General features: G+C 39.1%; 1 long non-coding RNA gene across 1 annotated transcript in view; it reads left to right on the top strand.

Moving 5' to 3' along the window:
* LOC129481792 (uncharacterized) overlaps positions 1-4,750 on the top strand; it is a 229,261-nt gene extending 224,511 nt beyond the window's left edge. The window contains exons 3-5 of the long non-coding RNA XR_008657509.2: positions 41-193; positions 1,449-1,582; positions 4,454-4,750. This is a non-coding gene — a long non-coding RNA (uncharacterized lncRNA). The remainder of the gene's footprint in view (positions 1-40; positions 194-1,448; positions 1,583-4,453) is intronic.
* The last annotated feature ends 19,576 nt before the right edge of the window (positions 4,751-24,326 follow it).

Genomic DNA, 24,326 nt, shown 5'->3' with positions numbered 1-24,326 from the left:
CTGACACTATTTACTGACATTTCTCCATTTACCTCTCTAGATCCACTCGCCACCCTGCTCTATGGCCCTGGGCGTGACTTGCTCTTGCCCCTTGCCTTCTGTTCGGATCCTGCCAATGAGGACCTCTAGCAGGAGATGGGGGCTTGCATATTTACCTGACAGGCTGGGCTCCACACAGCCTTTCTGTCTGCAGGTAACAGTGGCCGTACCTTCCTTTCAGGCCTGGGTGCTACCTGCACCCCACTATACCTGTAGCTTCATGACCGTCTGCCCAGTTTTGAGGAGAGTTCCATGAACTATTTACAACTTTTTCCTAATTTGAGTATGTCATCTGTTACCTGTGGGACTGTGAGTCATTAAGCCATGTCAGCTGTGATAGAGAGACTGGATTTTGTTTTAAGAACAATGATATCCATAGGATATTTTAATTTTTAAACCTTTAAGTTGGGTTTATTGAGGTATAGAAATTATATACAGTAAAATTTACCCCTTTTAGATGTACAGTTTTATGAATTTTGATAAAGGCCTATGGTCATATCATCACTACCACAATCAAGATGTAGAACATTTTCAACCATTAGAGGGTCTTAAGCAGGGGGGTTACCTGACTTGTTTTCCATTTTAAATACATTACGCAAACTTGAAGAAAGGTCATAGGAAGGCAATAGTACAGCAGAGTCTGGTTAAGAGACTACTGCAGGCCGGGCGCGGTGGCTCACGCTTGTAATCCCAGCACTTTGGGAGGCCGAGGCGGGCGGATCACGAGGTCAGGAGATCGAGACCACGGTGAAACCCCGTCTCTACTAAAAATACAAAAAATTAGCTGGGCGTGGTGGCGGGCGCCTGTAGTCCCAGCTACTCGGAGAGGCTGAGGCAGGAGAATGGCATGAACCCGGGAGGCGGAGTTTGCAGTGAGCCGAGATCGTGCCACTGCACTCCAGCCTGGGTGACAGAGCAAGACTCCGTCTCAAAAAAAAAAAAAAAAAAAAAAAAAAAGACTACTGCAGCAGTGTGGGCACTGTGCTGGACAATCAGGGTACAGTAGTGAATGATCTGTTGCTCTTTAAAAAGATTACAGTTTAGCAGGAGAAATCAATAAGGAAACAGAACACTATAATTCAGCGCAGTTGCCTGTGTGACATGTTGAAATGTGGGGTGCTGTGGGAGTGCCTGGGAGGAAGGTATAGGGATTAGTAATGTGCAAATTCTTCCTTCCTGTGGCCTCTCTGGTCGACCCAATCCCTTTGGGTTGGGCTAGAATTCTCCATAAGAGGTCTGATTCCAAGTTCTTATGGAGAGAGGGGATCAGAGGTTTTGAATTCTTTAAATCCTAATAGTTCAAGGTATGAATATCACTCCTTTGAAATGTAGAACACAAAGGTAAAAAGCTTAATACATCAATGCCAGATAACACGTATCAGCGCCTCCTGACATTTTTCACACTACAGCCCACACAGCACAATGAGATAAAGACTAGAGGCTGCTCACTGCTGAGAGTGGACCATCCAGCTCACTTGGTCACATAGTTTCCAGCCAGCCACCTTATGGGCAAGATTTTGGCTCATCTGTAAGCTATTAGCTGGTAAGTGCTAACATAATCTACCTCCCAGCTGGTACGTTGTCAAGGGATAGAAAGAGCTATGGATAGAAGAGCTAAAATCGGCTTGAAGTCACAGCGCTGTTTGGGTCATCTTTGCTGCAGCACGACCTCTCTGAGCTTCAGTTACCTCACCTAGATAATGATAATAATATCTTCCTATCTTGTAGACTACTGAGCAGTTTTTCAAACATCAATTATTGCATTGTAAAAACCTCAGTGACAGGAGTATATGGAATCCTCAGGATTGATCACAGTGTTCTGCTTGATGTTTGCACCTGGGAAAATGCTTGTTGTTGATTTTAACCATTCTGAAACAACAGCTCAGGGAAGGACAGTGCAGAAGAGGGAAAATCTTGATAGCTCCTTGCCATTAACCACTTGCTTTCACTACCTATTGAAATCACCAGCTTTAATCGCTTTCTGCAGCAAATTCCTGGAGAGAAGAGACTAAAAAAAGTGAGAAAATGTGTCTAGAAGTGCCATCTTGGATGATTTTAGGTTATTAAATAACAGCCTTACAGAGGGGTTATTTTATTGCGGATTCCATCCTTGGTTATATTTCCCTAAGTTTTAAAATCATCTTTCCCCTGCATTTGTAGTATTATCTGAAATGGCTTGTTAAAAGTATACAACGACTATTAAAGGATGTCATTTTAAAAGGCAAATAGATATCTGTCTGGATACTCAAATGGTATCTGCTTAATGTTCTAAGAAATTGCTAAGCTGTTTTTTTAAAGTGGCTGTAATATTTTGTACTCCCACTAGCATAGAATAATTCCAGTTGCACCACATCTCTACCAGCACTTGATATTGTCAGTCATTTTAATTTTAGCCACTCTAGCTGTGTGTAGTGGTATATCATTGTGATTTTAATTTGCATTTTCCTAACAACTAATGATACTTGGCATATTTTTATGTACTTATTTGCTATTTATATGTGTTCTTTATCGAAGTGTCTATTCAAATCTTTTACCTATTTTGAAAATCAAGTCGTCTTATTTTTAGTTTGTTGTAAGAGTTTTTTAAATATTCTCAGGTGTTGGCAAACTTTTTCTTTAGGAGCCAGATAGTAAATATTTTAGGGTTATAGGTCATGAGGTCTAGATTGCAACTACCTAACTCTGATATTTTAACTTGAAAGAAGCCACAGATAATACAGATAATAAACTGACAAAGATGGGGGTGGGGGGTGGAGGGGCTGTAATTTGCTAACCTCTGTTCTGGATACAAGTTCTTCATTAGATATGTTTTCAGCAAATATTTTCTTTTAGTCTGTAACCTTTTAAAAGTTTTGTTACTAATATCTTTTGAAGAGTAAAAGTTTTTATTTTTATGAAGTTAAATTTATCAGTGTTTCTTTTATGGATTGTGCTTTTTTGGTCTTAGAAAATCTTGGCTAACTCAAGGCCATAAAGGTTTGGTTTTGTTTTTTCTTGTGGTTTATTCTAGGGGTTTTATAGTTTTAAGTTTTACATTTAGGTCTATGATCTATTAGATCATATTGATTTTTTAATTAATATTTTTGTGTGTATTTTATAAGGTAATATTAATATAAGGTAATGTTATAAGATTTTTTGTGGATGTAATAAGCTAAGTGTCAAGGTTCTTTTTTTATTTTACGTATAAATATCCAATTGTTTCCAACTATTTGTTGAAAAGACTGTTCTTTCCACATTGAATTGCTTTGACAACTTTGTCAAAAATCAGTTGGCTAAATATGTGTGGGTCTATTTCTTTAAAACGATATTCTAGTCTCTAGTGTGGCTTTATAATATATCTTGAAATCAAGGAAGTCTCAAACTTTATGTTTTCTTTATCAAAATTGTAGCTATTTTAGGTCCTTTGTATTTCCAAATAAGTTTTAGAATCTTTTTTTAAAAAAACAAAAAAAAACAAATGCAAAACAGCTGCTAGGACTTTATAGGGATTGTGTTGAATACCAATTTGCGGGAGAATCAACATTTTAACATTACTGAGACTTCCAATCCATGAGGATCAGAAGTTTCATTCTACTTATTTTAGTTTAAAAAAATTTATCTAATCAATGTTTTATAGTTTTTGATGTACAAATTTAATTTTTTGCCAAATGTATCCCTATTTTACACCTTTTGATGGTATTTTAATTCTCAGTTGTTGACTCCTATTATATAGAAGAAATACAATTGGTTTTGCATATTGACCTTGCATCACACAATCTTATACTCACTTGGTTCTAGTAGCTTTTTTTTTTTCTGTAGATTCCTTAGGCTAGTCTACATAGATGTTCATGTCATTTGCACCATAGGGTTTTACCTCTTCTTTTCCAATCTGTATGCTTTTTCTTCTCTCCCTTCTTTCTCTTTCCTCTTCTGTTATTTCTTCTTCTCTATACCTTAATGTTCTGGCTAGGGCATCTAGTGTAACGTTGAATAGAACTGGTGACAGCAGACATCTCTGTCTCCCTCTAGATGTTAGGAGGAAACATTCAGTCTTTCACCATTAAGTAGAATGCTAGCTATATGTTTTTATAGACACTGTTTATCAGAAAATTTCTTTCTATTTCTGTTTTACTGAGAGCTTTTCATCACAAATAAATGTTGAGTTTTTTCAAATGCTTTGCCACATCTATTAGGATGGTCACATGACCTACCTTTATTTTTCTGTTAATATGGCAAATTATATTGACTGACTTTTGATACAACTTGGCATTACTAGGATAAATTCCACTTGGTCATGATGTATTTTTAAAAATATATTACTGGATTCAATTTGCCAATATTTTGTTAAGAATATTTGCATCTATGTTTATGATTTTTCATTTTCATTTCTGTATTTTTAATTTTTTTTGTGATGTCTTCATCTGGTTTACGTTAGGAAAATACTGGCTTCATGAAATGGCTTGGAAGATTTGGAGGCAACCTAAGTGTCCATCAACAGATGAATGGATAAAGAATAACAGGGTGACTAAAGTCAATAATAATTTAATTATACATTTAAAAATAACTAAAAGAGTGTAATTGGATTGTTTGTAACACAGAAGATAAATGTTTGTGGGAATGAATACATGATGCGATTATTTGCATTGCATGCCTGTAACAAAATATCTTATGTACCCCGTAAATATACACACCTACTATGTACCCACAAAAATTAAAAATTTTTTAAAAATGACTTGGGAAGTTTGTCTCCTCTATTTCCTGAAGAACTTTGGGAAGGATTGGTATTATTTCTTCTTTAAATGTTTGATAGAATACATCAGTGCAGCTATTTGTCTGGAGTTTTACTTGTGAGACAGTTTTGATGTAAGAATTCAATTTCGTTAACAAATACAGAGCTACTCTGGTTATTCCTTCTTTTTGAGTGAGCTTTGATAGTTTGTGGATTACATGGCAAATATTCATTTTCTTTGTCAGATGTATTGGCATAAAGTTGCTTATATACTCCCTTATTATCCTTTAAATAACTATATGATCTGTAGTAATGACTCCTCTTTCATTCCTGATATTGGCAATTTGTGTTTTTCTTAAACAGTAAGACTGACTAGACGTTTATCAGTTTTTAAAATTGATCTTAAGAAAGGGTCTGATTTTGTTTTATTCAATTTCTACATTTTTGTATTTCATTGATTTCTGCTCTTATCCTTATTTACTTCATTCTAATTATTTGGGTTAAATTTACTCTTATTTTCTAGTTGATTTAGTTGGAGATTTAAATTATTTGAGACCTTCCTTCGTAATACAGACATTTAGTGCTATAAATTTTCTTCTAAGCACTGTTTTATCTCTATCCCCAAAATTTTGTGATGCTGTGTTTTCATTTTCCTTCAGCTCAAAATACATACATATATTTTAGATTTTTAGGTTCATGAGTACATGCACATTTATTATATAGGTAAATTGCATGTCACAAGGGTTTGGTGTACAGACCATTTCATCACCCAGGTGATAAACCTGATAGGTCGTTTTTTAATCCTCACCCTCCTCCCATCCTCCATCCTCAAGTAGGCCCCAGTGTCTATTGCTCTCTTCTTTGTGCCTATGTGTACTTAATGGTTAGCTTCCATTTATAAGTGAGAACATGTGGCATTTGGTTTTCTGTTCTTGTGTTAGTTTGTTTAGGATAATGGTCTCCAGTTCCACCCATGTTGCTGCAAAGGACATGATCTCTTTTATGACATGGTGTCCCTTGTAATTTCTTTTTTAACACAAGCAGTTGTTGAGAAATGTTTTAGTTGTTTTAAAAATATTGAGTTTTTTAAAGATATCTTTCTGTTATCTCTAGTTCTATTTTGGTCAGAAACATGATTTGTATCATTTTACTTCTCTTAAATTGGTTGAAATTAGTTTCATCGTACAAGATACAGCCTATTTTGATGAACACTCCATGTGTAGTTGAAAAGAATGAATATTTTATGGTCGTTGATGGACTATTTAATAAATGTAAATTTGGCCTACTTGATTGATAATAATGTTTAAGCATTCTATTACCTCATTGATGTTTTTATTTATTAATTACTGAGAAAGAAGTATTGAAAGTGACAACTATATTGTGGATGTGTCTGTTTCTCCTTTCGGTTCTCTCAGTTTTTGCTTCATGTATTTTGAAGCTCTGTTACTGAGTGCATGTATATTTCAGATTGTTATGTACTGTTATGAGCTGAATTGTGTTCCTTCTGCCCAATTCAGATGTTAAAGTCCTAACTCCCAGTACTTTAGAATGTGACTGTATTTGGAGTTAGGGTTTTTAAAGAGGTAGCTAAATTAAATTAAGGTCAGTAGGGTGGGCTGCAGTCTAATATGAATGGCGTCCTTCTTAAAAGAAGAGATTAGGACACAGACACATACAGAGGGAATACCCTGTAAAAAAGATGGCCATCTATAAGCCAAGATGAGGTACTTCAGAAACAAGAAATCCTGACAATGCTTGATATTCGAGTCCTAGCCTCTAGAATTGTGAGAAAATAAACTTCTGTTGTTTAAGTCATCCTGTCTATGGTACTTTGTTAAGGTAGCCCTAAAAAATAAAAACACATACTTTTGGTAAATTGATACTTTTTTTTTTTTTTTTTGAGATGGAGTCTCGCTCTGTTGCCCAGGCTGGAGTGCAGTGGTGCGATCTCGGCTCAATGCAGGCTCCTCCTCCCAGGTTCATGCCATTCTCCTGCCTCAGCCTTTGGAGTAGCTGGGACTACAGGCCCCCACCACCAGGCTGGCTAATTTTTTGTATTTTTAGTGATCCGCCCATCTCAGCCTCCCAAAGTGCTGGGATTACAGGCATGAGCCACCGCGCCCAGCCAACAGTTTTTAAATCATTATAAAAGTCCCTTTTTTGTTGGTAATATTTCTCATTCTAAAATACTTTCCCTGTTTCCTTTTTTACTTTGATTAGTGTGTTTTTGTATTATATCACTTTTAACTTATGTGTATCTTTTAAAATTATCTTTCATTGCCTTCATTATGCTAATTTTTTCCTTTATCTTCTTAATTATATACAGTATATTTATAATGCCATTTTAATGTTCTTGTATGCTAGTTCCATTGGTTCAGTCATTTATCGATCTATTCATACTTTTTTTTTTGTTTTGGCTGGCTATAGGTCAAAATTTTCTGCCACATTGCATGCCTTATAATTTTTGATTGGATAGTTGGTGTTGTAATTTTACATTGTTTTTTATTTTATTGATTGCTGAATTTTGTTGTTTTTATTTAAATAATTATGGATTATATTCTGATGTGCAATTAAGTTACTTGGAATCAGTTGGATCTTTTTGAATTTTGCTTTTAAGCATTGTTATTGTGGGTCTAGATTATTCTTTTGTTGAGAACCAAGTTAGCTCACTACTATGGTGATATTCTTCTACATGATGTACCTTGTGCTGCAATAAATATCTTTACACTGTGACTGGTAGGAACATAAATGATTCCAATCTGTGTGTGGACTTCTGGAATTGCTCTTCATACTCTTTTTCCATTGATTCTTTCCCTGTCTCACATGTGCTTCTTTACTTACCCAAAGACTGTAGGGAACTCCTTGTAGAAATCTGGGGTTCTTCCTCTTGCATATCCCTTATTTTTGTTCTCTGTATCACAAATTCTAGCTGACTTTGTCTTCTGATCTCCAGTCTCCATCTTTTCAACTCAAGGAGATTGCTGGGCTTTGTGTTTTTACTCCTTGCACTGTGGCCTGAAATTGCTCTCAAACAGTAAACTAGTAAAGTTGAAGGGCTCGTCTTATTTGCTTTTCTTCTCTTGGGGATCACTACACTGCTATTTTGTTGTTTAATATCTGAAAACTGTGGTTTCATATATTGTGTCCACGTTTTTGGGTGTTTAGTTGGGAATATAAATCAGTTCCTATTACTGTCTCTTGATGTCTTTATTTGATTTAATCCTAAAAATTATCTTCCTTTTTAAAGTTAATTTGTATTCTTAGGAGGAAATTAAAGGTCTAACAAAAAATGTACAAAGTTCTGTCCTTTTTTTTTTTTTTGAGACAGAGTCTCGTGCTGTAACCCAGGCTGGAGTGCAGTGGCAAGATCTCAGCTCACTGCAAGCTCCGCCTCCCGGGTTCACACCATTCTCCTGCCTCAGCCTCCCTAGTAGCTGGGACTACAGGTGCCCGCCACCACACCCAGCTAATTTTTTGTATTTTTAGTAGAGATGGGGTTTCATCGTGTTAGCCAGGATGGTCTCGATCTCCTGACCTCGTGATCCACCTGCCTCAGCCTCCTAAAGTGCTGGGATTACAGGCGTGAGCCCCCGTGTCCAGCCAAAGTGCTGTCCTTTTTTTTTTTTTTTTTTGAGATGGAGTCTCGCTGTCTCACCAGGCTGCAGTGCAGTGGCACAATCTCGGCTCATTGCAGGCTCTGCCTCCCGGGTTCAAGCTATTCCCCTGCCTCAGCCTCCCAAGTATCTGGGACTACAGGCGCACACCACCGCGCCCAGCTAATTTTTTGTATTTTAGTAGAGACGAGGTTTCACTATGTTGGCCAGGATAGTCTCGATCTCCTGACCTCATGATCCGCCCGCCTCGGCCTCCCAAAGTGCTGGGATTACAGGCATGAGCCACCACGCCCTGCCAAAGTGCTGTCCTTTTAATTGTGTTTTTCTTTGGCTCCATCCTGGCTCTATGGTGTCCTGGCATCTGAATTGTGCCTGGATCTCTTTTTCAGCAGCTGCAGCTTGAGGTATTTCTTATGGAAAATTGCACTGCTCTTTGGTAAATCCAGAAATTACCTCAATATCAAGTCTCCCATATTTCCAAAGTTCTGAAGAGCTGTCAGGATACTTGGAATCTACTAAACTAAATATTTGCAATCTAAGTACATATTGCCTTGTGCGCATGTATTTCCCAAGCAAAGCAGTGTTTCCAGTACTAAGCAGATATCTTTGACTTTAACTCCAATTTGCTATCAACCAGATACCACCACAGAGATGCAGTACATTTGGGGGAATCAAATAAATAGAGAAAACAAATAAGGGAGGGAGGGACAAATGGAGAGAGAGGGAGGGGAGGGGGGGAGAGAGATAGGGGAGGGGACGGAGGGAGGGAAGGAGAGAGAGAGAGAGAGAGTTTCAGTTTCTCCAAAGGGCCAGGTTAATTGGTACCCATTGTCTAGCGTACTGCTGTTGAATTTAAGGTTCAAATGGAATAGGTCTTCTGACAAAAGACTCTTACACTATAAAATGATCATGTTTGGTGGGGAGAGAGAGGGGAGAGGAAAAAATATATATAACTCTGAAACATCCCCTTCTTTCAATAACATTTCTAAGTTTGAGATGATAGGATCCCCTTCTCTAGGTCTTTTTGACTCCTTTCTTCCATTTAGTGTCCAGGCCACGTGCTTTGAACTTCCAAAAGAGGGAAACAAAGATGTTTTATATCCATTTTGGACTCTGCATTCATGCTATTTCTTTCCAGAACCTACACTTTTGAGATTCAGGGTCATACCCTGTAAGAGATTCTATTGGTGCCCCCTCCATATCCTCATGGGCCTTACCTTTGTGGTTACTCCCTATCTTACTTCTAGTAGCAAGTGCCTTTCTTTACTGGAGGGCTGTCTAAAGCAGCTAGAGTGCACTGCTTGTGCCCAAGCTAGGCTAGAAGTGCCACAGAATTAATGTCCCATAATCAGCCCTTAATCAATGTCTTAGCAGGATATCTCTGAATTGTCTGTACTGCAGGGATATCTAGAATTTCCCAGTGGGATGAAACTGTAGTTGCCCACAGTGGTAGCTGGCTTGATACGTTCCTTTTTCTGTTTCATTCCCACTTCCCTGCCACGGTTTATTGGATCACCTTCCAAATAAACGACTTGTTCTCTATTCCTTTTCTCATGACCTATTCCTGGGAGAATCTAAATTAAGATACCCCTACTTTCTGGCAAGCAAGCTACTTCCTTGTTACCTCACAGATGACAAGAATTCTATAAGTAAAATTTACAGCTTTGCATTCCTAGCAGTGATAGTCCCCAACTCTCACTGAATACTGAAGAAAGAAGGAAAACAAATACAGGATAGTGAATGCCCTGCCTCCTACTATTTCTCCACACTGTTAGGCCCAAAGTGAACTTCCCTATGTGAGCTGAGCCTCCCGCACTCCAGAAATGAATTTCTATCCCCAATTAAGTCCAAGACCTATTGTTCCATGTGGGATCAGATACATAATTGCTGTTGTAATTTGTACCTCAGAAGTGAACCTGCCTTAGCCCCTAAGATGAATTGTTATCCTCACCGAGATAACTTCTAGAATCGGTACTTGAGGACATCTTTCAATGACAGCAATTTTTCTTTCCCCTGGGACTTTCCCCATGAGAAGTAAAGTTGCGCTTGTTGTTTTTTTGTGTGTGTGTTTGTTTTGTTTTGTTTCATCCAGATGGAGTCTTGCTTTGTCACCCAGGCTGGACTGCAGTGGCACGATCTCAGCTCGCTGCAACCTCCGCCTCCCGGGTTCAAGCAATTCTCCTGCCTCAGCCTCCTGAGCAGCTGGGATTACAGGCACCCACTTCCACACCCAGTTAATTTTTGTATTTTTAGTAGAGATAGGGTTTCACCATGTTGGCCAGGCTGGTCTTGAACTCCTGACCTCGTGATCTGCCTGCCTCGGCCTCCTGTAGTTTGGTGTTTTTGAGTGAGTATGTCTCCTGTATCCATCACCCTTCTGCATATCCCCACCTTCAACTGCTTTACTGCCCCAGGTGTCAGTCTAGGAGATTTATCTGAGATCTCTACCAGCTGCTACAGTGATGGCTGCCACCCCATCCCCAAGAATGTCTGCTTTGGGTCCTCTTCTATGAAAGCAACTGTCTAGTTTGTAGCCACAGCTACACTCTCAAGTGATTTCTTACTTTGGCAAATTGGCCTTAACTAAGAGAGAACTATAAAGACTATTAATCTAGAGATTTCTGCTGTGCCTCTATGCCTTCTTGTCTCTGAGACCCCCACTCTAGAAGAATCCCTCCTGCCAGTGGAAAGATATTTTAGACTATTCTTTTTAGAGCAGTCTCATGAAGAAATGGGTTCTAGGAGACTGAAGCAACCTTAAAAGGGGGGGATAAAAGAGCCTTCTACATGGAAAACAAACTTATCTCTGCTTCACAGAAAACTCCACCTGCTGTGGTGGAGAATCTCCACCACAGAAAAATCAATTTTCTTAACATTGATTATATAATGTTCTTAGATCCTCCTTGAGGAGGGCATGAGGTTACTTTGAGCAACCAGATTGATTGAAAATCAGTATCTTTTCTTGTTCAAAATACATCAGATAAAACATGAACCAATCTTCATTTTACCAAAGAAATGGCTACATTGAAGAAAGACATACAAACAACCTGGGATTCTTGCAGCCATTTGGAATGAGTACAGAACTTGTTACTGGGTAGTAGGTACAATGTTTTTGCTGAAGTCTGGAAGACCAGCCTGACAGGACTGCATTTTAGAATACGTGGATATACTGGTGAGTTAGAAGATAACTAAAGGAATAGGAGAGAAAGTAGAAGACCAGGAGGCAATAGAGAAGAGGGAGAGGAGGAGGTACAGGCTTGAAGAGAAAAATTCCACGTGGTTACATGTGAGATTATGTTTGAGAGAGAATAGACGAGTAGTCGAAGAAATGAGTCAGGAAGTGGAGAGGCGGGAGATGGACTAGGCAGGGGCCAGTGGCATGCAGGCCACATCTGATCTGCTGCCTGTTTTTGTTAATATTATCGTTTACTGGAACACAGGCGGGCTCTTTGGTTTATGGATTATCTATAGCGGCTTTAGTGCTACAACGGTAGAGTTGAGTAGTTGTGACAGAGATGATATATGGCCTGTAAAGCCTAAAATATGTACTTTTATTGTCAACTCCTGAACTAGAAAGATGGAGGGTAAAGTAGGAGAAATCAGCTGGCTAATAAAATAGTCATAAGTGACCAGCTGCCAATGAAAATTCCTGTAGTGCGTGTTGTGGGTGTCCCACTCGGATCCCCCAGCTGCTGTTGAATGTCGATAATCATCACAGATATCCCCTATTGAGAACTGACTTTGGCTAATGACTTTGTTTTTATTTTTATTTTTATTTTTTTGAGACAGAGTTTCTCTCTGTTTCCCAGGCTAGAGTGCAATGGCGTGATCTCAGCTCACTGTAACCTCTACCTCCTGGGCTTTTAGAGATGGGGTTTAACCATATTGGTCAGGCTGGTCTTGAACTCCTTACCTCAAGTGATCCACCCACCTCAGCCTCCCAAAGTGCTGGGAACACAGGAGTGAGCCATCACGCCCAGCCACCTCCGCTAATGACTTTGGCAAATGTGTACAAAAGCCAGTCTTCTTCCCTCAAGGTGCAACTAACTCTGTGGTGCCATTTTTGTCTAGAACTTCCCCAGGGGTCAGGCTGAAGCTGGTCTCCAGCTTTGCTTTGTTCCCCTTTCCTATTCTGTTTCCCTGATGTCCCTTCTCCTGAAGAAACTTCCCTCAAAAATCAGTTGAATGCACAAGAGTCCCTTTCTCAGGGCCTGCTTCAGTAGAACCTGTCTTAAGATGGTACTATTTAATGTCAAACTGTGCACTTAGCCAAGATTTTAATAGAAATGAATGCAAAGCACAAAAGGCTACCCTAAAATCCATGTTTTTATAGAAAATATGATCATTAAAATTGTCACTAATCAAATTAACTTACCGATTGTGGTCAGAGAAGCATACTAAAGCAATTTACTGCATCCCATTCTTCTTGGCCACAAGCACGGGATTTGCTTCAGCATATAGCAGACACACACAAGCAGGTTTGAGGCCTTTTGTCATCCATGCGGGAGCCGCTCTGGGCAACTATCTGTGATTAGGCAGAGAGTCTTTCTAACTAGCAAGGCTAATGCAGATCACTCAAAAATTTCTCTGTGGCATGGAACACTTGAAGCTCTTGTGTCTTGACCCAACCAAAAAATAAAAAATGCCTTAAATCTTGAATCAGCAAAGGGGCCTCTGGCCTGTCATTAATATTTTAAGTTTGTGCTATTCCATTTCATTGTCCTGAGTATACTGGGAAGCACAGTACACTCTACATCACATTCATTGCTTCACTTGCTGTGGAAGTCAAGAAAACTTGGCAGGTTGTGGAGAAAAGGGAATGCTTATACACTGTTGGTGTGAGTGTAAATTAGTTCAACTACTGGAGAAAGCAGTATGGTGATTCCTCAAAGAGCTAAAGGCAAAACTACCATTCAACCCAGCAATCCCATTACTGGGTATATACCCAGAAGAATATAAATCATTCTAACATAAAGACACATACATGCGAATGTTCATTGCAGCACTGTTCACAACAGCAAAGACGTGGAATCAACATAAATGCCTATCAATGACAGACTGCGTAAAGAAAATGTAGTACATATATACCATGAAATAGTATGTAGCCATAAAAAGAACAAGATCATGTCTTTTGTGGGAATATGAATGAAGCTGGAGGCCATTATCCTTAGCAAGCGAACACAGGAACAGAAAACCAAATATTGTATGTTCTCACTTACAAGTGGGAGATGAATGATGAAAACTCATGAACACAAAGAAGGGAACCACAGACACTGGGGTCTACTTGAGTGTGGAGGGTGGGAGGAGGCAGAGGAGCAGAAAAAATAACTATTGGGTACTATGTTTAATACCTGGGTGATGAAATAATCTGTACGACAAACCCCTGTGACACGAGTTTACCTACATGACAAACCTTCATGTGTACCCCCAAACCTAAAATAAAGTCAAAATAAATAAATAAATAAAAAGAAAAATGAGCAAGGAATCGTTGGTCACAGCGGTGGTTTTCTAGCTCTGCTGTTTCTTTTTCTCTCACTAGCATATCCTAGGATGACATCCACTAATTCACACAGCCAGGAAGCAGAAGAGTAAACATAAACCAAGCTTTTAGTAGTACCGTCATATGTCACTTAATGATGGGGATATGTTCTGAGAAATGTGTCATCAGGTGATTTTGCCATTGTGTGAACATGATAGAGTGTACTAACACAAACCTATATGGGATAGCCTACTATATGTCTTGGCTAGATGGCATAGCCTATTGCTCCTAGGCCACAAACCTGTACAGCATGTTACTGTAGTCAATACTGAAGGCAACTTGTAATACGATAGTAAGCATTTGTGTGTCTAAACATAGAAAAGGTACAGTAAAAATACAAAATAAAAGATAAAAAAATGATACACCTGTAGAGGGCACTTATCATGAATGGAACTTGCAGGACTAGAACTTGCTCTGGGTGAGTCAGTGAGTGAGTAGTGAGTGAATGTGAAGACGCAGAACATCACTGTATAATACTGTAGAATATAAATACTATATACTTGGCTACACTAAATTTATAAAATAATTTTTCTTTATTCAATAAGTTAATCTTATTTTACTGTAACTTTATAAACTTTTAAAATAACTCTGAGTCTTTTGTAATAATATTTCACTTAAAATACATTTTGTAGCTGTACTAAAATATATTTTTTCTTTATATTCTTATTCTATAAGCTTTTTTCTATTTCTTAAATTTTTTATTTTATATTTTTTCACTTTTTACACTTTTTTTGGTGAAAACTAAGACACAAGCACACACATTAGCCTAGGCCTATACAGGGTCAGGATCATCAATATCACTGTTTTCACCTTCACAACCTGCCCCACTGGAAGGTTTTCAGGAATGGTAACATGCATGGAGCTGCCATCTCCTATGATAACCATGCCCTCCTCTAGAATCCCTTCTGCAGGACCTGCCTGAGCCTGTTTTATAGGTAACTTTAAATTTTTTTTTCAAATAAGTAGAAGGAGACTTTAAAATAACAATAAGTATAGTATAGTAAATACATAAACCAGTAACATAGTAGTTTATCATCATTATCAGGTATTATACACTGTACATAGTTGTATGTGCTGTACTATTATGTAACTGGCAGCACAGTAGGTTTACTTACAGCAGCGTCACCACAGACCCGTGAATAATGCATTGTGCTATATGACAGTGTGATGGCTGTGATATTACTAGGGGATAGGATTTTTTCAGGCCCATTATAGTTTTATAGGACCGCCGTTGTATATGCAGTATACATGCAGTCCATTGTTGACCGAAACGTTGTCATGTGGTGCATGACTCTATTGGTAAAGTACCCAGAGACTCTTTGGGGAGAGCAGCAGGAACTAAAATCAAAAACATTTTCTTCAGGGCTGCTCAGGCTGAAATACTTACTTTTTAAAACCACCCACCTGCTTTCAAAATTCTACTAATCATTCAAGGCTCAGTTATAAAGGGCTCCTTTCTTCACAGTTGCATAGTTGGCATTACTTACAGGTGTATTCACCTACTATATCTACTTTCCCATTAAAATTGTCAACTTGTATCAAAGACTATGTCTAGAAGCAAACAATCACATGCATAAACCAAGTTCTGAGCCTCATTTACACATTTAACCACCACACTTTTAACTAATAGTGAGTGACCCTTAAGACCTGTGTAGTAATTTGGGAAATGCTGAGGCAGGGTCTACAACTGATCATGCTGCGAGGTGCTGGGCAGCAGCAAGCCACTTAGCTGGCTGGTAAACCTTGCTGCATCTCAGTGGGATATGACTGTCTGCTATGCATTAGCTCCCTTAGCTAGAAATTTTGTTACAGTGAAAAAACAACCTTAATTTGTGTGTGTGTGTGTGTGTGTGTGTGTGTGTGAAAAATATCACCCCAAATAAAGCCAATTGCTTCTGCTGGTTCAGACAAGGAGGAGTCAGAAGTGGCTTTAAAACCAGAGAGATCCTAGGTTAAGGTCAGCAAAGTATGGCATGTGTCTCACCAGCCTTTTCTTTCAAGCCCATGACAGATATTGGAAATTGATTAGTTTCTCTTTCCTGCTAAATTCAGCCCCTGCCTCACAAATCTTCTGAGCCTCTCTAGGTAGTCTCCACCAAGACATCAAATTGGGTACTTAAAATGATACCTATTACCTATCTTTGTGTTTGTTCAAAGTAATTTCTCTCAAATTGCCTTTCATCCTTTTTTTGCATAACCCCGTTCAAACTTTCTGGCCTTATTATGTTATTTTCCAATTTTAGGTAGCTATGTTTTGATTGCTTTTACTTTTCAATTGACTTATGTTGTTTATGAAACACTACAGCAGCTACCACTATAGCTTAGTTACTAAATTCTGATAGTTGGCACATACAAATTCTCCTGGCTTTGTGACAATTTGTGATTAGGCATTTAAAAAATTCTGATTGGTTGAGTTTGCTTGTGGTCCAAGTCAGTTTTGCTCACTTACATGTAGCTTTGAATAACTCCCCTTGCAGTAGAGTCACATTGCATGTGTTTTATGTTATGCAAAATTCGTTTTTGTTCTATGAATATCTGACAATCTTTAGTTCAATTCTATAAATGCAATGTCTCAAAACAGGTTTTCTTTAAAAAGTAGCTGCAAATATATTTTAACTGATGTTGTATAGTTTGTGCAAATTACACCTAAATAAGTGAACTGGGATTTTGTTCACATACAAATAATTATTATGATTTAGTCTGAGGCTTGTAGTTTATTAAGAATTTTGCACCTGTGAGGCCCTAGGTGAATAGCTATTCACGTTATGGTGTTGGTGATTCTGGACAAAGTGAAAAAATGTTGGTTCTTGGTTGAATTTAACAGTCTAATTTATTCCAAATTATTTCTAGCTAGTATTCTGTTCTTGACCAGAGCTAGCTTTACCATATGCACTCGATGGAACAAAAAAAAGTGACTCATAAATTTTCAGTGAGTGCTTTGGTTCACTCTACAATGGCTCATCAAATAAGAGACAAAACTTTAGCGAATGCTGACCCAGCAGTTATCTCAGTGGTTGAGGATAAGCCTAGGAAACTCATGACTGAGTCTCTATGCAAACACAGCTTAAAGTCAGGAGGCGCAACAGTCATTTCATTGAAGCATGAGGAGTTAAAGGCTTATCTGTCATCACTGAACCACACTTTTGTGGAGTAAATAATATGCTATGGGTTTGTCCATGTGTTGAGGGATTAGCCAAGGTCTCTACACAGCGCTCTTGTAAATGGCAAAAATCCACTATGTTGAGTATTGAGCACTCTGCTAGTTCTTTAACAAATGAAATAAAATATGGAAATCATTGATCTCTTTCAGTATGTTTGAACGACTACTTTGTGCTGGGCATTATTGAAGTGAAACAAATATTTTTTTTTTCTTTTTTTTGTAGCACATGTGATTAAGATGTGATATTTCTGAGGAAGTTTCTCCTGCTCAAATATACTTCATTCAAGAGATTTATTGAACATGACATATGTACCAGCTGTTGTGCTAGGTGCTGGTGATATAACGTGTATAATAAAGAAAAAGTTTTGTGATGATTTGATCACAGATGCTGTGAAGGAAAGGATGAGTGCTGTAAATGAGTAACAGCAGGGCATGGCCAGGCCTACGTGACCAGGAAAGCCTTGATTTTATATCTGAAGGAGAATGAGTAGGGGTTAACTAGCTAAGTAGGGAATGCATTTCAGGGAAAATGAGCACTAAGAGCTAAAGCTCAGTAGTAGAAAGGGGTATAGAGCCAAAGAAGCTGTTGAGGAAGCCAACCCAGGTCTTTGTTTGTGTCTGAGCACAGGGGACACAGAGTGGTATGAGACTGACCAGTGGGCAGGGCCATGTCAGACATACCATGTATTTTACCATTTGTTTTAACAGCTGCATCGTGAACATGTTCCAAGCAAGCCATGAGAATCTCATTTTGAGAAGATCACTGAGATTTTGCGGGGCTGAAAGGCCATTAGAAGGGGATGTCAGTGTATGGGGGAGAGCAGTTGGGAAGCCATTGTGAAAACCAGGCAAGAAGTGATGCCTGTTTTGACTAGGACGATTCAAAGTACTGGAAACCACCGTTAATCTCTCCTCTGAGTTAAGGAGGAATAAAGTTCCTGTAAAGTTGTTTTCTGGGAGGTAGATGGTCATTTTGCACTCACCTTTACCATTCATAGAAAGGTTTAGCAGATCAGTTCTGATAAGAAAGAAGCCCCAGAGGATGGGCCTCAGGTTAGCAAATAGTGGAAACCAGAATCCCTTTTGGGAGGCACGGTCTGCACAGGTGTGGTAGGTGAAGCTTGGCAGCTGGGAGTTAGCAGAGGCTCCTCAGACCTCACACCTGATAGTGCCAATCAATCAGGCGCTAATCCGAACAAAGGAAGGGGTACAGAGAGGCCCAGAGAGCCAGCCCTATCACTTCTCTATGTTGCTCAGTGTTTGCTCTACCGTGTGTTTCATGAATTCACAGAGACACTTTAAAAATTATAATAACAAGAAAATGTCGTATACATACACAATGGACTACCATTTAGCCATAAAGCGAATCAAAGCTTGTGATTTTTGGCAACGTGAATGAGCCTAGAACACTTTACATTAAGCAAAAGATAAATATCACATCGTCTCACTCATATGTGGAAGCTGAAAAAGTTGAGCTCATAGAAGTAGAGAGTAGAATTGTGGTTGTTAGAGGCTGGGAAGGGGATTGGGGAGGAGAGGATAGGGAGAGATTAATGGATAAAAAAATTACAGCTAGATAGGAATAAGTTCTAGTGTTATGCACCACTGTAGGGTGAATATGGCTAACTATGATATATGTTTTCAAAAAAGCTAGAAGAGAATTTTGAATGTTCACAGCACAAAGAAATGATAAATGTTTCAGGGGATGGTTATGCTAATTACCCTGATTTGAACATTAAACATTGTATACATATATCAGAATATCACTCTGTATCATAAATATGTATGATTATTATGTGTCAACTGAAAATGAAAAAATAAATAAAAAAGTATAATGATAAAGTGTAGAACTGGAAGGATGCAGAGATCATCTAATGGAGTGGTCCTCAAAGTGCGGTCCAGAAACTTCTGCTTCCAGGAAGATGGTAAGTACAGCTAAATACCCTGGATGTTTTTCATTTTCAAGTTTTTTAATTTAAATTTTTATTTTAAACCGATGAATAATTGTACATATTTATGGGTCCAATGTGATTATTTTTATTTTTATTTTTATGTTTTGATATACATTATAGAATGCATATATCTAGATAATTAATGTGTCCATCACTTCAAATGTGTATTTCTTTGTGGTGAGAACATTTAAAATGTATTCTTTTAGAAATCTGAAATATACAACACATGATTATTAACTATGGTCACCATGCTGTGCAACAGATCTTGAAAATGTATTTCAAGATCTGTTACTAACTGTAACTTAGTACCCTCTGGTCAACATCTCCCCATTCTGCACTACCCATCCCCAAGCCCTGACAACCACCATTCTACTCTCTATTTCTTTAAGTTTGACTTTTTAAAGATTCTGCAAATTAGTGAGGTAATGCAGTATGTGTCTTTCTGTGTCTGGCTTACTTCACTTAGCATTAAGCCTGCACATTTTTAGAGAAAGCAAACATGAGACTCTGAAGGGTAGAAAAAGAAGGGAGGCTGACTAGGGAACTCAGGAATGACTCCTTAGGGAATGATGAGTTCCCTAGTTTTCTTTTTGACTTGTATACAGACTTAGAGCTGAAGACACTTGCAACCTGAAAACATCAACAGCCACACACAAAACAAAAACAAACCCAAACCCAAAAATGTTCTGCTCTTGGGCCTGGAAAGGGGCATCCCAGCAAGACAGAGAACCTGTAGAGAATAATCATTATATTCTAGACAAAGTATGGTACCTGGACCAAGCAGCATCAGCATCACCTGGGAACTTACTAGAAATGCAAATTTGCAGGCCCCACCCCAGACTTACCGAATCAGAAACTTGGGTCTGGAGCCCAGTAGTCTGTGTTTAATGAGTCCTGTGGGAGATTCTGATGCACGCTCAAGTTTGAGAACTGCTGATAGGGTACAGCTGGTCTTTTGTTTAGCAGCAGAAACTCTGGTTGATTTCCCCCAGGTGATAGTTTGTGAGTAGTCCAGCACTTGTTCTAGATTTGCGCAGAATGACTCTTCCAGTGCTAAAATCTAAGGTGAACAGAGAAAATTTTATTTTTTATTTTACACATGTTTTTATTTTACATCCAGGGGATACAGTGCTTATTTGTTACATGGGTATATTGTGTCATGGCAGAGAATGGCCTTCTAGTAGAACAGAGAGAATTTTCAATAAAACATAAATTAAGTGGTAACAAATGTTAGTATGTGTATTGTTTTAATTAAGTGCTTGGCACATAGTGGATTCTAGATAAATATTTGTTGAATGTTGAACATATTGTAAGTCTTTGATTCAGTTATAGTTTCAGAGAAGATGCTGAAAGAAAGAGGATCTTTTGGAAAACCTCAATCAGCATCTGCAAATCATCTACAGCATCTATGAAACCTGTCCCAGCAAAGATGGCTGCTGCAGGCAAAGGGATTGCACAATGTTCTTTCATATGCCCGGTCTCTTTTTTCTCAACATAAGGCTTTATACACACATGACATCATATCATGCCAGAATTTCTCAACTCCACACTATCACCTTTTCCTAGATTCCTGTAGTTCAAGAACTATTCTCCAGGTTACTTAGAAGGTGATTTTTCAAAAATAGTGCAGTTTTGTAATTGTCCCTCCATTGGATCTTAGCCCCAGCCCACATTTACATCATTAAACCTTTGGTTTAATTGGACAAGAGCAAAGCATAAATGTCTGCTGCTTGAAAAATAAACATTTCTGTATTGTCTAGATGTTTATCTCAACATATAGTTATAATTACTCGGAGACTAAATGGGGTTTTAAAATTTATTTAAAAAGTCGTGGCTGCTATGATTAATTGAAAAAAGTCAAGTTTGAACCCAAACTTTATTTTTACAAGTAGTTTTCTAATAACCCTTAAGGGGTTCTGGGTAACCCCTTAGGTATGAGGAGAGCTCAACAGTGACTAAATTGGGTAGGACAATGAGGCACTTTGACCCTGCAGATGCCGGGGACCTAATGTCACTTTAGTCTGGCTGTTCTGGCAGTCTATTTTGTATTTTGTAAAGCTGGTTGAAAACAGCACTAAAGCTTTGTTTTAAAGATTTTTCAAGCCACTGGGTTCAACAGATGAAGAGGGATGATAATTGAGTAGGTATCTGAAAAGTCTACTGAAGCATCCTTTTCTAATTCTCACCACCAAAGCCAGCATATACAAAATGCGGCAGCAGACAGGGAAACAGTGCCTTAGGAAGTGAAGGCTCAAGGTGAGACACTTTCTGAAGGCACCAAATATGCACAAGCCAAGCATATGCCCTATGCTAGCTTCCTGATGCCATTTGCGCGTTGATTGTGACATACCACTCGGCTCAGAAACCCATAGGAACTGGATGCTGGTTTATAGCAGTAGTTCTAAAAGTGTAGCGCCTAGACCAGCAGCCTTAGTGTCACTTGGGAGTGTGTTAGAAATGCAAATTGCCTGGCCCCACCCCAGACCTACTCAATTAGAAACTGTGGAGATGGAGCCCAGCAGTCTGTTTTAATGAGCACCCCCAGGTGATTCTAGTGTACACTAGAGGTTGAGAGCTACTGCAGTAATTTGAAAGAGAGCATATTTTTTCAAAGGGACACAGCATCTCATTGCTCATGTGAAAAGTCAGTTCAAAGCCTGACTAGGAAACCGGAGTAACTATGTCAAAGGCAAGAAAGGAGTCTTTTAAAAACCAGATACACAAAGCAATGGCTCTCCTGCTGGTTTTGAGAGGAACGAGAAAATTCAAGGAAATGGAGGAAGCTATACATCTGAAAGAACCAGAAAGCAAATAGCCAGTAGGCTCCTCCGGCGCACATGTGAAACATATTTGAATAACTCGACTCAACTCTCATATATTCTCTGCCTTAAACTTTATCCAGATTATTTGCAGTTAGCAAAGTTTGTATATCTTGTTTGTGAACTCGACAGCAAAACTAAGTGATAACCCTTTTCTTTGTGGTGGTGTGAGTGGGGGGATGGTGAGTACAGTTTATGCATAATTTGTGTCCAGCATTTGAACATAACTGAGGAAGCACACTGATATGGTTTGGCTTTATGTCCCCATCCAAATATTATGCTGAATTGTAATTCCCAATGTTGGGGGAGGGACCTGGGTGGAGGTGATTGGATCATGGCAGATTTTCCCCATGCTGTTCTCATAATAGTGAGTGAGTTCTCGCGAGATCTGATGCTTTAAAAGTGTAGGGCAGTTCCCTCCTTCACGCTCTCTCTCCGGCTCTGCCATGGTGAGATGTGACTGCTTCCCCTTCACCGTCTGCCATAATTGTAAGTTTCCTGGGCCTCACAGCCGTGCTTCCTGTACACCCTGTGGAACAGTGAGTCAATTAAACCTCTTTTCTTCATAAGTTACCCAGTCTCAGGTAGTTCTTTGTAGCAGTGTGAGAAGGGACTAATAGACACACCTACCCGAATTTATTACACGGATGTCATGGGAGCCTCCCGGGAAGGATGTTTGTCTTTGACCAGTAACTAATCTGGAGTCACCTGAGGGAAGGGGTAATCCCTTCCGGGCGTCCTATCCTGGCAATGGCCTGGATTTGCCTCTTGACTCCTAGTTCTTTGCAAGATAGGTGAACTGTAGGTAAAAATGGTAGTTTCACATAAAAAATTCAGAGCTTTGAGCATAAGCAGCACTGCTTTGGTGTCTGCAAGGAAAAGTATAACTCAGTTGGGAGAAAGATTCCATCCTGTCTCTCCTGTAAGGAAAATGGCTTCTGTTTTAAGGCATTCAGAACTCCGGGAAACACAGTCAAGTATTTCCTGATTCTCGGCAACTGGGAATCAGTTGATCTCTCAGACTCATGTTGGTGCTGCCTGAACAACCTTGGCATTAGTATTATAAAGAACACAATACAGTGGGGAGTTTGCATTTTCCTCTTGTTTATTTTCAATTGCATTTATGGTTGATGGGGCTGGGTGGGGTACAGGGCAAATTTCTCTATATGTTTATTTTCTCTGTCTCACACTGTAACGCCTAGGTCGTAGCTTAGTTTACACAACTAGTGTTCAAGTAATTATGTTGATTGAGAACTGCTGAAAGCAAACCTTTTAAGAATTATTTGCGTAATAAATACGTGGCATGCCTGTGAATTATAAACAGAGTCCTTTTACTTCGCAAAATATACCTAACCAACCAGAAACCTCATAATCAACTAACAGTGCTGGGAAACTAGGAGAAAAAGACTTCAGAAACTTTGGTTAGGGGAGCAACTAGGTATATATTTGTTTTACCAAGTTCTGCCTCAGTTTCCCACTTATGGTTTCTGCTTGAAGATCCCACCAAGACCCGGGCCTTGTCATGAATGCCGATGGGTGGCTGCGCTCCTTTAGCCTACCTCTTACCATCTGCCTTCCTTGGCCTGTTCTCTGCTTCCTGCAGCCCCTGGAACCGCTTCCGTCCTTCACTCCCTCCCACTTGTGTGGGTCCTGCATTTGGGTGGCTTTCTTAGAAAAAGCCACTGCCTTCTTGCCTGATGGCAAGTATGGTCTGATGCTTATGTTTCCTAGTGTTCCCTGTATTGGCAAGGACCTCTGGCTACCAACCAACAATTGCCCAATTCTCTATTACATTTGTATTGTCCTTGTGACTACTCGACTGCCCTTGTTCAAGTTTGCTGAAATCATTGGTTAGTTTCAGTGTCAGTCCTACCATGCTTTGTGGCGAGCAAATTTCTGGCCTTTTCCTAATACCTCCATGAAAAACATATTTTTTAAGTTCTGGGGTACACGTGCAGGATGTGCAGGTTTGTTACATAGGTAAACATGTGCCATAGTGGTTTGCTGCACCTATCAACCCATCACCTAGGTATTAAGCCTAGCATGCATTAGCTCTTTTCCCTAATGCGCTCCCTCCCCCGCTTCACCCCCTGCCCTCCCCTGATGCACTCCTGTGAGTGTTGTTCCCCTCCCTGTGACCATTGTTCACCTCCCACTTTAAGTGAGAACATGCACTGTTTGGTTTTCTGTTCCTGTGTTAGTTCGCTGAGGATTATGGCTTCCAGATTCATTCATGTCCCTGCAAAGGACATAATCTCGTTCCTTTTTATGGCTATATAGTATTCCATGGTGTATATGTACCACATTTTCTTTATCCAGACTATCATTGATGGGCATTTGGGTTGATTCCGTGTCTTTGCTATTGTGAATAGTGCTGCAGTGAACATACACATGCATGTGTCTTTATGATAGAATGATTTATATTCCTTTGGGTATATACCCAGTAATGGGATTTCTGGGTCAAATGGTATTTCTGCCTCTCGGTCTTTGAGGAA

Source organism: Symphalangus syndactylus, chromosome 5 (assembly GCF_028878055.3).
Source record: "Symphalangus syndactylus isolate Jambi chromosome 5, NHGRI_mSymSyn1-v2.1_pri, whole genome shotgun sequence".
NCBI lineage: Eukaryota > Metazoa > Chordata > Mammalia > Primates > Hylobatidae > Symphalangus > Symphalangus syndactylus.
This window is presented reverse-complemented; position numbering and strand designations above follow the sequence as displayed.